Genomic DNA, 11,577 nt, shown 5'->3' with positions numbered 1-11,577 from the left:
AACAACAATTATATATCCAACATTGTTGATACCAACAGTGAAGTATCAGAAGGAAATTAAAGTTTTAGGCAAAAGACTATCTAGTTGGATTGTCATAACCATTTAATCAGGATAGACAACCAAACTGTATTAATTTTAAGAGATTCATCCATTTGAAAATCTCCGGATATACATATATATACATATACAGATATACATATTTTGTCCATTATAATATAATATTATATAATACTATATTATATAAAATATATAACATAATTATAATATGATAATATAAATCATATTATATATAAATATAAATTATAATATATTATAATAAAATAAATATTATATATTTATATACATTATATTATATATAACAAATTATAAATATGAATATGAATTATATATAAATATAAATTATAATATAATGATACTATATTATATAAAATATATAATATAATATAAGGATACAAAACTACCAAAAACCTCTTTCCACTGTACTTTTAAATCTTTATTTACCTGTTTTTGAAAAATATGCTCCTAGAGTAATCTCGAGACACACACATAATAGGGAGAAAAAGACTATAGGTATCTACAGTAATCAAGTTAAAATTCCAGTTTGATGTTTGATTTGTCTGTCTCTCATCACATAAAACTATATCAAGAAATAATAATAAAGATGTTTACTTACTTAACTAAGCCTTTTCTTTAGTTTTAAGCACTAGATATTAATATAATAAAATTTTTCTTTATTCCTGTCTCCAATTTTGGCATAACTAGCATTTCTTAACCATAGGAAAGGAAAAAAAAAAAAAAAAAAAGCTTGGAGTCCTGTGGGCAAACTTCATTGCAAGCAGGAGTGAGTGAGTTCTATTTCAGATGGCAGGCAAGATTTTAGACTTCTAAAGACTAGAAAATTTCATTACAACCACTGTGCCCACATTACTATGTAAATGAAAACATTTCAGAGAGGTTCAGAAAGACATGGTAAGGACTGTAAAGTTCAGAAGGCAATTTCATTGCTAACCTTTAAGGTCATGGTAGTCCATTACTGAAGTATTAGGTAACACTTGTATTTGATAAGTGGATTGGACAACATATTATTTTATTGTTACATGAACAGACTTCAGCCTTATCTAAATAACTTTTACATGAATTACATTTTCCTTTATTTTGCTAATGATTTTTTCCTTGAAATTGATCAAGAACACTAGAGAGAAAGAGATTTTTGCTGTTGTTTCATGAACTACTAAAAACATTTAGTCTATTCCTCCTTTTGTGTAGGCCACAGCATCAAAATTATTTTTTTTATTCTAATACAATGGAAAGCAATGAAACAGCATTGTATATTTATTGAGTTTAATCTAGGATTAAATTACTACTACATTAAAAATAAATAAAAATTAATATATATATATATATCCTGCCATAAATTATAGATATCTTCTAGATACCCTTCCATTTCCTTTTATTCCATCTACCAGGTGAAAAATAAAACATGTCCTTGAAAACACAGGACTGTATAAGCTGCGATGGTAAACGTTCAAAACAGTATGTTCAAATCAGTTGTCTGGATTCTGGAATCATCAAAGGACTTGTTCTCCTAATTCACAATAAATTGCACAACAATAAATTATTACTATTTGTAGCAAATGCTCAGAATTTCATCTCCTTTGCAATTATTTCTGCTAAGTGTTATGATTTATTTATTTATTTATTTAAGGGTAGGATTAAGCACACTAAATGAACATTTAGTTGTGATGCATCTGTGCTATACGGGGTTTATGAGGCAAGGTTTTGGAAGAGGCAGGTCTCTGTGAGCAGCTGCCCCATAGAAGAGCAGAGTCGTCTCCAGCCAGCTGTGAAAGGGACACACGGCTGGCCAGAGCCAAGCCTGTTGCTAGTTGGGCCTCTGGGAGAGCAGACCGAAGAAAAGGAATACAGCTGTGAAACAGCAGTAAGTTCCCCTGTGGCCTGTGGAGAGGCCCCTGGTGGAACAGGCTGTCCCCCTGCAACCCATGGGTCGCATATGGAGCAGATCTCCAGGCTGCAGCCTATGGAGGAGCCCCTGGTGGAGCAGGTGGATGTGGCCTGGAGGAGGCTGCAGCCCATGGAGAGCCTGCCCAGGAACAGACCCCAGGCCGGAGCTGCAGCTCATAGAGAGCAGGGGGCAGAGGGTCTGGGGGGAGCTGCTGCCCGTGGGGGACCCATGCTGGAGCAGTTTGCTCCTGATGGATGGACCCTATGGTACAGGCCCCATCTAAAGATGCTGCTCCTAAGAGCAGCTGTTGAAGAGCTGCTGCCTATGGGAAGCCCATGCATTATCAGTTTGGGAAGGACAGCATCCTGTGGGAGGGACCCTACACTGGGACAGGGGCAGGTCCACTCACTGTGGACACAGAAACTGATGAAATGGAACCTTGTTCCACCCACCTGCCAAGGCAAACTACCCACCTAGACATAACAGGTTACCTGGTGGAGTGGGTTTACGTGGCAAGGTTTTGGTAGCAGGGGGCCACAGGGGTGGTTTCTGTGAGAAGGATCGAGAAGCTGCCCCATGTTTGGTAAGGGCCCCACTGCTGACCAGAGCCGAGACAATAAGCAAAGTTGTGTTGCACCTCTGTGCGAGCATATTTAAGACAGGGGAAAAAAGCTGCGCCACACAGCAGCTGGGAGAGTGGGAGGAGTGAGGAACAGCCTTGCAGGCGCCAAGGTCAGTGAAGAAGGAGGGGGAGAGGTGCTCCAGGCACCGGAGCAGAAGTCCCCTGCGGCCTGTGGTGAGGACCAAGGTGAAGCAGGATGTCCCACTGCAGCCCATGGAGTACCACGGTGGAGCAGGGTTCCATGCTGCAGCCTGTGGAGGAGACCACGGTGGAGCAGGTGGACCTGCACCAACGGTGGCTGCCGCCTGTGGAAGACCCCTGCCAGAGCAGACTCCGGGCCGGACCTGTAGCCCATGGAGAGGAGATCACGGAGGAGCAGGTGACCTGGCAGGAGCTGCTGCCCATGGGGGACCCAGGTTGGAGCAGTTTTCTCCTGAGGGATGGACCCCGTGGTATGGACCCATATCTGGAGCAGTTCTGGAAGAGCTGCTGCCTGTGGGAAGCCCACGCCGGATCAGTTCATCAAGGACTGTATCCTGTGGGAGGGACCCCACTGCACAGGGGACGAGAGTGACCAAGAAGGAGTGGCAGAGAAGAAGCGCTGTAGACTGACCATAACCCCCATTCCCCTGCACCACTCGGGGGGAGGAGGTGGAACAGGGTGGATGGCGGGGGGAAGGTGCTTTTGGTTTCTTTCCTTTGTTTCTCGCTTCTCTAGCTTGTTAGTAATAAGCAATAAATCTTACTATCTCCCTATGCAGAGTCTGTTTTGCCCGTTACAATAATTACTGCATGATCTTCTCGTCCTTATCTCAACCTTTGAGCCCTTTTCATTGTATTTTCTCCCTGGTCCTCTTTGAGGAGGGGGAGTGAGAGAGTGGCTGTGGGGGAGCTCAGCTGCCCACTCGAGCGGAACCACGACACCTGGTCACCACTTAAGAACTGTTATAGATGATACTAGTCATAACACATGTGCTGTTTATTCTGGAAAATAGGGTGCACTAAGTACCTTTTCTCAATTAGTCAACTAGGTTCAGGAAGGTATCTTTGCCTTATTTCCCAGCAGCAGAGGACAAAATTGTGTCTTTCTTCATATCTAAGATTTTACCACATTTAAACACTTTGCAATGTTTTCTACTATGCTTCCATATTTTTAACCTGGTTTCAAGAATCATGCCTTACTGTCTCCCCCCACCTGACTGACCCAAAAAGAAACATCTTTCTTCTCATGTTACCTCTGCCTCTATGGTTCTATAAAAGGGGCTTGATGAATGCAGGAAGGCAGACACGCAGAACAAAAGCTCTTATAGAATACCTCCTTTTCCATTTTAGTGAAGACTGAACTTCAGAAAACCCAAGCTGAAATATAAGAAGCTTAACTTTCAATTATTCCTATGTTTGACCTAGAGCTGAAAAGTAGAAACCATTATATTTTACAGATCCTTGCCTTACTCACATTCAAGTCAGATTACAGTTGCTTGAACTTATATTTTAGTTCCTGGGGCCTCTTATGGGTCCTGAACAGTAGGCAATAACTGGAATGCAATGTAGTCCACCCCACTCCACCTACCAAACATTCCCATTTTCTCCAGTCACTCTGGGGAGGAGAAATTTTCCAATTAGAAGCATTTGTCAAGTCCATACTCCCATTCAGTCAGGGAGTACCCTTGTGCACAAAGAATTCAGTTGGCATTTTCTCATTTTATAAAGGTCTCTTTTATTCCCACTAGAGAACTCAATAAGCAAGATTAATACACACACAATTATGAAGTTTTCAGACTTAAATCCAATGGGTTTTATTTTATTAGTTGTACAAATCTGTATGTATTTAATGAGTCATTTCCTGGGAAGGTGGTAGAAGGAAGAATGCTTGGGGAAAATACTGTAATATCTAACAAATATTTAGGTTAACTTCTATTCTAATTCTCTGTGATGACTGATTATTTTTTTTTAATCTACATAGGATATGTACTCTTTTCTAAATAGATTAAGGTCCTAAAGGTAACCCATTTATTTACTTATTTTACTTCTGTTGAAAATGTTTTTTTCTCAAATTCCTTCATAGCTCTGATGTAACATGTAACAAAGAGGGGTCCTTTTCTCCTTTATTACTGGGAAGTGTATCCTGCTGCTTCCTCTGCTGAGTCTGACTTAAAACTTTTCTTTGAAACTAGTCTCTGGCTTAAGTCATAGTTGTAACTTTTGACCTATCAATCAACCAATGCTAAGGAAACCACAGTTCACACAGAAGCATGGGTTTTGCAAAATCAGACAACAAAAATGTACCTGCATTATTATGGGACATAATGTTATCAGGTATTTTTTGCTAAAATATTTTTTAAAATATATTTAAATCTGGTATTTAAAGGACACTTCCTTAATTCTGTACTTCCTACAGAAAAAAGCAAAATGTAACTGTACAAATTAGTCCAACAACTCTCCTAATTTCAGTAACCAGAAATAATATGCTTCTTCCAATATGTTTCTAAGGTTAAATCTGTTGTTTTGTTTTGTTTTTTTCTCTCATACAGGCTGAGATTTCTGCAAATATGTCCCTGACTACTATGCTGGGAATATTAATCCCCAAACACGAAACCTCATTAATAATAATAATAATAATAATAATAATAATAATAATAATAATAATAATAATAATAATAATAATAAAAAAAACATTTTTTAATTTAGGACAACAACATAAATTAATACCTCATTAGGGTTAGGTCAAAAGCCTACCTATGTTTAATTTAATCTGAGATTGCTTCTACTTTATCTATTGCTGTGCTAGTTCATAATCAAGAACAAGCACAGTCAAGGATCAGGACAGAACAGACTGAAATCAAAGTCATTCAGGTGATTCAAAGACAATTAGAAGCTACACAGGGGAGGCTTCTAGCAGAAGTTTCTAGTTGTGGAGGAACTCCCTGGCAGCATAACCATAACCAGATTTTCTAAAAAATTCAAAGTTATTTTCTGCTTTTCAAAAAGATATTAATAGACATTAATGCAAAGCACACATAATACACAGAATAATGAACTAACTTAATAAATAAAAAAATAAGTAAGAGAAGTATTGTGAACCGTCGTATAGTACTTTTGTCCCAAATCCATAAAGTATAAGGTCTACTTCCTTGAAAAGAAAATTCTCTACAAAGACTACTTCTGGATGAACCACAAGCATCTTATATGACAATAAAAAAGCTGCTGTGTTCTTTCCCTCAATGAACAGAGGCTTCACTTCATTGGAAAAAGCCTAGCTTTGAATAGCTGTGGAGGAACTAGAGTGAAGGCATACAACAGGGAGTGCTGATCTCAGGCCTTATTTGTTTCATGTGACCTGTTGCACTATGTGAAAGTCATGAGAATGCTCCGAGCACTCACAGAAATTATTTAGTACAGTGTCATAGTGAATATACACTGAGAAAACGTTAGTAATATGAAGTCTCTTTACTCCAACAGTTAAGATAGAGCAGATTGTAACTTTAGCAAACTTTACTGCTAGGAAGAAAGAAAAGTAAAGCAACGCTTATCGTCATAACTTTTTTCAATTAATGAAATCTGTCTGGAGTCAAATTTCATTTTGTGAGCTATAGGTCTTAAATGCACACATTTCAGTTCTCAAGGGTCCTTTTCAAGGCATGAAAGTATGAATTTAGTCAAGCCTTTCAAAGTTTTCAGATCAAGGTTTTCCATGTCGGTATTTCCTGTCTGGGGTTGTGGTGCAAAGGAATTGATAAAGGAGTTTAATTTTAGGACATTTTCCAAATATTGGTACTTGGGAGGAGACATATTTCTAGTCTAGACTACAGAGGAATGTAGTAAGAGGCAAGACATAAGTATAGCACCAAGTTTTTCCCTTCTAATCCAGGAAACATAAATCTAAGACAATCTCATCATTTTAGCAATACCATTCTTGTCACTTTTTTATTAATTGCCTTACCAGAGATGTATATATTCCCTTTACTCATCTGATGGAAAAAGAACTAAAATCTGATGCACTGCACCAAACAAAATCCATCCTATTTCAATCATAATCCTAAACATTGTTGTTTTCCAGCTACATTTATAGTACAAAACCACTAAAAAAGTCAATGAGCATTAGTCGACAGCTGCATAAAAATCCCTGAAGATGCAGACATGTTAGAAAGTCATGCATGTCACTGTTTAAACCACTTGTTACCTGAGAATACTAAGGTTGTTTGCAAATGTTGATTTATTCCCACCATGATTTCTTGAAAAAGAAATAATTTCTTGTTAACCTGCTTTTATAGTCAGGAACTGAAGCACAGATGAAGGATTTCACTAGAGGTTCTTTGGCAACAGTCAGAACAGAATCTCATTATAAAACTAGTGGGCTGTAGCATATGTAGCGCAGATAAAATCTTAGAATGATCATACAATGGCTCAGGTTGGAAGGGACCTTAAGGATCATCTAAATCCAACCTGCCTGCCATAGGCAGAGATGCCACCCACTAGATCAGGTTGGCCAAGGCTAGATGAAAGGGAAAGCAATCATGACATTATGAGAAGTTCAAATCACATAGTTCTGTAATCACAACACAGTCTGACTTTCCCCCAAAATCAAATGTGTTTGGACTCCAGTGTTTACTGAACTATGAGAGGCAGACTTAATCTGGTTTTGTACAAAGACAAGAAAATCAAGGAGAAAAAAAAAAAAAAAAAAAAAAAAATTAATTATACCATCTTCTGTACATAACTTTATTTGTCATTTGTGTTAGTACTTGTTCTTATTCTAGTTGTGCTTTTCCAGTTTTGTCTTGCCTTTTTGGTATATTAATTAGATTAGATAGAACAGCTATATTTTGTAATTCTCATATTTATGAACAGTTATTTCATAGTAATAAGTGGTTCCAACTGATACTACAGCCCAATAGTGTAGGCACTGTATTTTTAGAAGAAGACAATCCAGTTCTTGGTAAAATTTAGAAGAACAAGACATGGAAGGAATAAAAGTGGAAACAGTACGTGGAAGTTAAGTAATTTGCTCAGTTGTGCCAAATTGCCAAATTCAATGCCTTCTAAAGCAGACAGCATGACAACTCTGGGACTATATTTCAGAATTGTTGCAGTCCAAGTTTGGGCTTACAGATTTCTTGTCTCATTTCTAAAGGCCAGTTCCTGAAATGTGTGGAAAACTTTCTGTGGGTTGAGGTCATTCAGCACCTTGCAAGACTAACCCTGATTTTCAGAGTTGCTGAGCACACACAGCTCTTGTTGACTACACTAGGATTTCACAGTACCTCTGAAAATCAATTCATGTCTAATGGCCTTTTCACCTGTCAGAAATAATTGCTGTTTCACAGGAGCATACTTATTCAGTCACTGTTTTGTTTTTAAAGGAGCCTATTTATTTTTACCCTCCTCGGAAACTGATCTGCTAGGGAGAAAGATCAGAAACAAATTGTGTCCCAAAAGGAAAATAGATTTTATATGAAACACTCATTCCGCTGATTGTCAGTCATAAAAAATGCATATTTTAAGAGTTCTTTCTCTTGCACAAAAATCTGTTTAACTAATTTCATCATATTAAAAAAATATATATCTTTCTTCTAACATTAGATAGTTAGCTGTGTGTTCTCTGATGGGATATATATTTTATGGTTTAGGAAAAGTCCTTAATACCAGCAGAAGCTGGCTAACATGTAACGAAGGATGCTCTTTCTTTAGCTGGAACTGTGCCCAGGATTTGGAGAACTTTTTCACTGAAAGATATTATATTCAGATATTTTTTCTGATGCCTTCCTGGCTTTAGTGTTCCTAATGACAGCACCTAAACATAATTTCATACTGTTGTAAAACAGGTTTGGAAATTAAAGCAAAACTTTGGAATGAGTAAAATGTATACATTTGAAAAGATGAGGCAGTGGGTCCACATCCTAAAGTGCAAGCCTTTTCAGTAGAATTGAAAATCCACATTAAGATATAGTAATCTGCATTCCTTGGCTATAACATTTGACAAAACAACTCTACTGGGATAGCACAATGTGTACAAATGCAACCAGAACTTCTAGATTTTATGTCACTACATATCTTTCCTCATAAGGTTAATTTTTTGCATGGTTAAAGGCCTGCTTTTTCAAGTGCAGCACCAAGGAGACATTTGTCTTGTCACTAGAACAGATTTTCTTGTTCCCTTATTTGCTAAATCTATTTTTCAAGGACAAAGAGAAATTTGATTTTGAGAATTTAAGAAAGGAGAAGATCTATGAATGCTTGTGTCATTTTTTTTTTCATTTAAAGATTTTTAGTCCAATGTATTTTTGTATGTATTCATACATATATATGTTTCTGTATCTGAGATCAAGTAGAATTATTTTGAAAAAATATACAATGCAACTCTAAATACATGGTTTTGAGGCATCAAAAACATTTCCATATGGACCTGCTTAATGTATCCCTGGGTAAATGTTATTGGTATTCAGATTTTAAAAGCTAGAATGGTAAATCAATACTGTCCATATATCATAAGACTTATTAGCCCCTAATGTCTCCTGGCTGTCCAGGGATGTATTATGGCTCAATCCAATTTGGGGGGAAGTCAATGACTAAATGGTATCAAGGACCAGAGCTCCCTCCCTCGTGCAGGTGTTGGAGATTGAAATTAAAAATTACTACTCTTCATACCCCAGAGATTGGATGCCCTGGTGCAATGGAGCTGTATCCCAGGGAAAACAGCTGGAAGCTACTGCGATGAACACTGCAGGGGAAGTGAGAAAAGAACCTAATTTTTTAGTAAAATATTTTTTCCTCATGACTATCCTAACATCGTGCATCACCAGCATTCTGTAAAAGCATCTTTTTAAAGTAGAGAGTCTAGGTGTTTGTGGAGAAAATGTACTTATCCCTTTTAATTTTTTGTTTTGACAGAAGTAACAAATGATCATGTAATCCATGTAGTCTTCTTTGCTGCAGTTACAAAATGTGAAAAATACACTTGACAGTCTGACCATGTGGTTAATATGAGATGTAAATGTGTATTTCCCATTGGCTACTCGTGATTTTTATTTATTTATTTATGGCTTGTTTGTTTAATTTCTTCCCCCCTACTTTATCACTATAATTCTTATTTGTTTCCCTCTGGAAAGGAAAACTATGCAGTCATACTGTCTATATATATATATATATATATATTTTTCCTGCTTAGTGATCTTCAGGTCCCACTGCCTTAGGCACCCTACTTTAGCATAACTGTTCTTCAGCCAAATTAGGATATAAACTACTTCACTGTTTTTTTTCAGTCTGGATATGATGCTCATAGAAAATATTCATTTGCTTAGAAATTACATTTGTAAATGACAAAGACTGAGAAGTTCTGTGTTATGTAACAAACAATGTAAACAGATGCAATTGGGTCCTGATTTCAACAGATGAACTGATTGATATGGTAAAAAAATAAAATGTTTAGAAAGTTCTCTTCCATAGTACAGGCATGCACTGTATTGCTACTTTTACAGACATTTATTTCACAGATCTTATCTTGAATCAATGGTTTGGGTTGGAAGAGAATTTTAAGACCATCTAATTCCAACCGCCCTGCCATGGGCAGGGACACCTCCTACTAGACCAGGTTGTCCAACCCAACCTGGGCTAAGGCTAAATATTCCTTGGCAATACACCCTACGTTATCTTTTTATTTTACTGCAGAGCTGGAATGCTGGTCCACAATAAAGTACCATAAGCACACAAATTCCCAGTGTAGGGATGGAATATCTAACACTGCAGTATACTTCAAACTTTCAATCAATGAAGAGAAGTTAGACTAAGGGAAAACAAAAACTAAAACAAAAACAAAAACACTTCAATACTTAGTCTGCTAGTCTTCCAATACTTTGCCTAAATCAAAGGCAAATATTTCTGTTATAACCTTTATCATAGCATTCCAACATCTTAATAACAGTTTTTCAAGTTAAATAATACTTCCAGACATTTCCTTATGTTATCCTCAACACCCATTTGCAACTCTATGGTAAAGAATAGTAACAGCAAGATGACTTCTGGTGAAGAGGTAGTGTATTTCAGTATTTCTGTATTTCAGGTCACTGGAAAGGCCATGTAGAAGAAGCATTACAGACATTTGCTGGATGAAGTGAAGCTGAGAGTGTCTCACTCTAGATCAGAATTTATTGCACTCCATCTGTCAACACAAATGACACATTACTGCAGCTGGAGAAGGTCTACTCTTCCCAGCAAACAATATATTGGAGAGGCTGGTTGATTAGTCATCCATCTTTATTTCAGCATTTCAATTTAATATAATTGTAATTAATTTTGTATCTGTGAAAATAAGATTTTGGAAAATTGATTTCTGATTTAAGAAAAATGTTTTCCATTTTTACAAATTTCACTAAGACTCTTTTTGACTGACCTGATATAAAATGAGACAATGCTATTCCCACTCAGCATCTGTTCTTATTTTGATAGTCATAGAAGTATTGACTTTACATGTATTCAGGTTTACACAGAATCCATGTCTGTAATGCAGCATGTATTAATGAAGAAGGGCTATAATTTGTCCTCAGATCAAAAGTATTTTATAATACTTAAATGAAATAAAGATGAAGTTATAACAGTGTAAGTGACTTAGATTTTGATGAAGGTGAAATAGTGTAGACTTCAGTGCAAATTCATTTACCTGAACAAGAGTAAAAAGATGTGATGACTGCATTAGAAAATTCCAGAAGTAAATCCATCGAAGATAAACATCTGCAGATTTGGAGTAAATAATGTAAGGAATAATGTAAGGGGGGGGGGGGGGGGGGGGGGGGGGGGGAGGGGGCAGGGGGAAGAAAGGAGGAAAAAAAAAAAAAAAGGACTAAATGCAAACTTTTGGTAAAAACAGCCTTGAGGAGCCTTGAGGAGATCATCACAAGTTGTGCTTGCCAGGGGGATTAAGGTGAGTTGGCTTTGTTTAAACTGTTTATAAGAAAGCAATCTACCCAGGAGGGGTTATGTGAGAAGAGGCCTTTTCTTA

The sequence above is a fragment of the Anas acuta genome, chromosome 4 (assembly GCF_963932015.1).
Source record: "Anas acuta chromosome 4, bAnaAcu1.1, whole genome shotgun sequence".
Taxonomy (NCBI): Eukaryota; Metazoa; Chordata; class Aves; order Anseriformes; family Anatidae; genus Anas; species Anas acuta.
The sequence above is the reverse complement of the archived record's forward strand: the minus strand, read 5'-3'. Positions refer to the sequence as shown.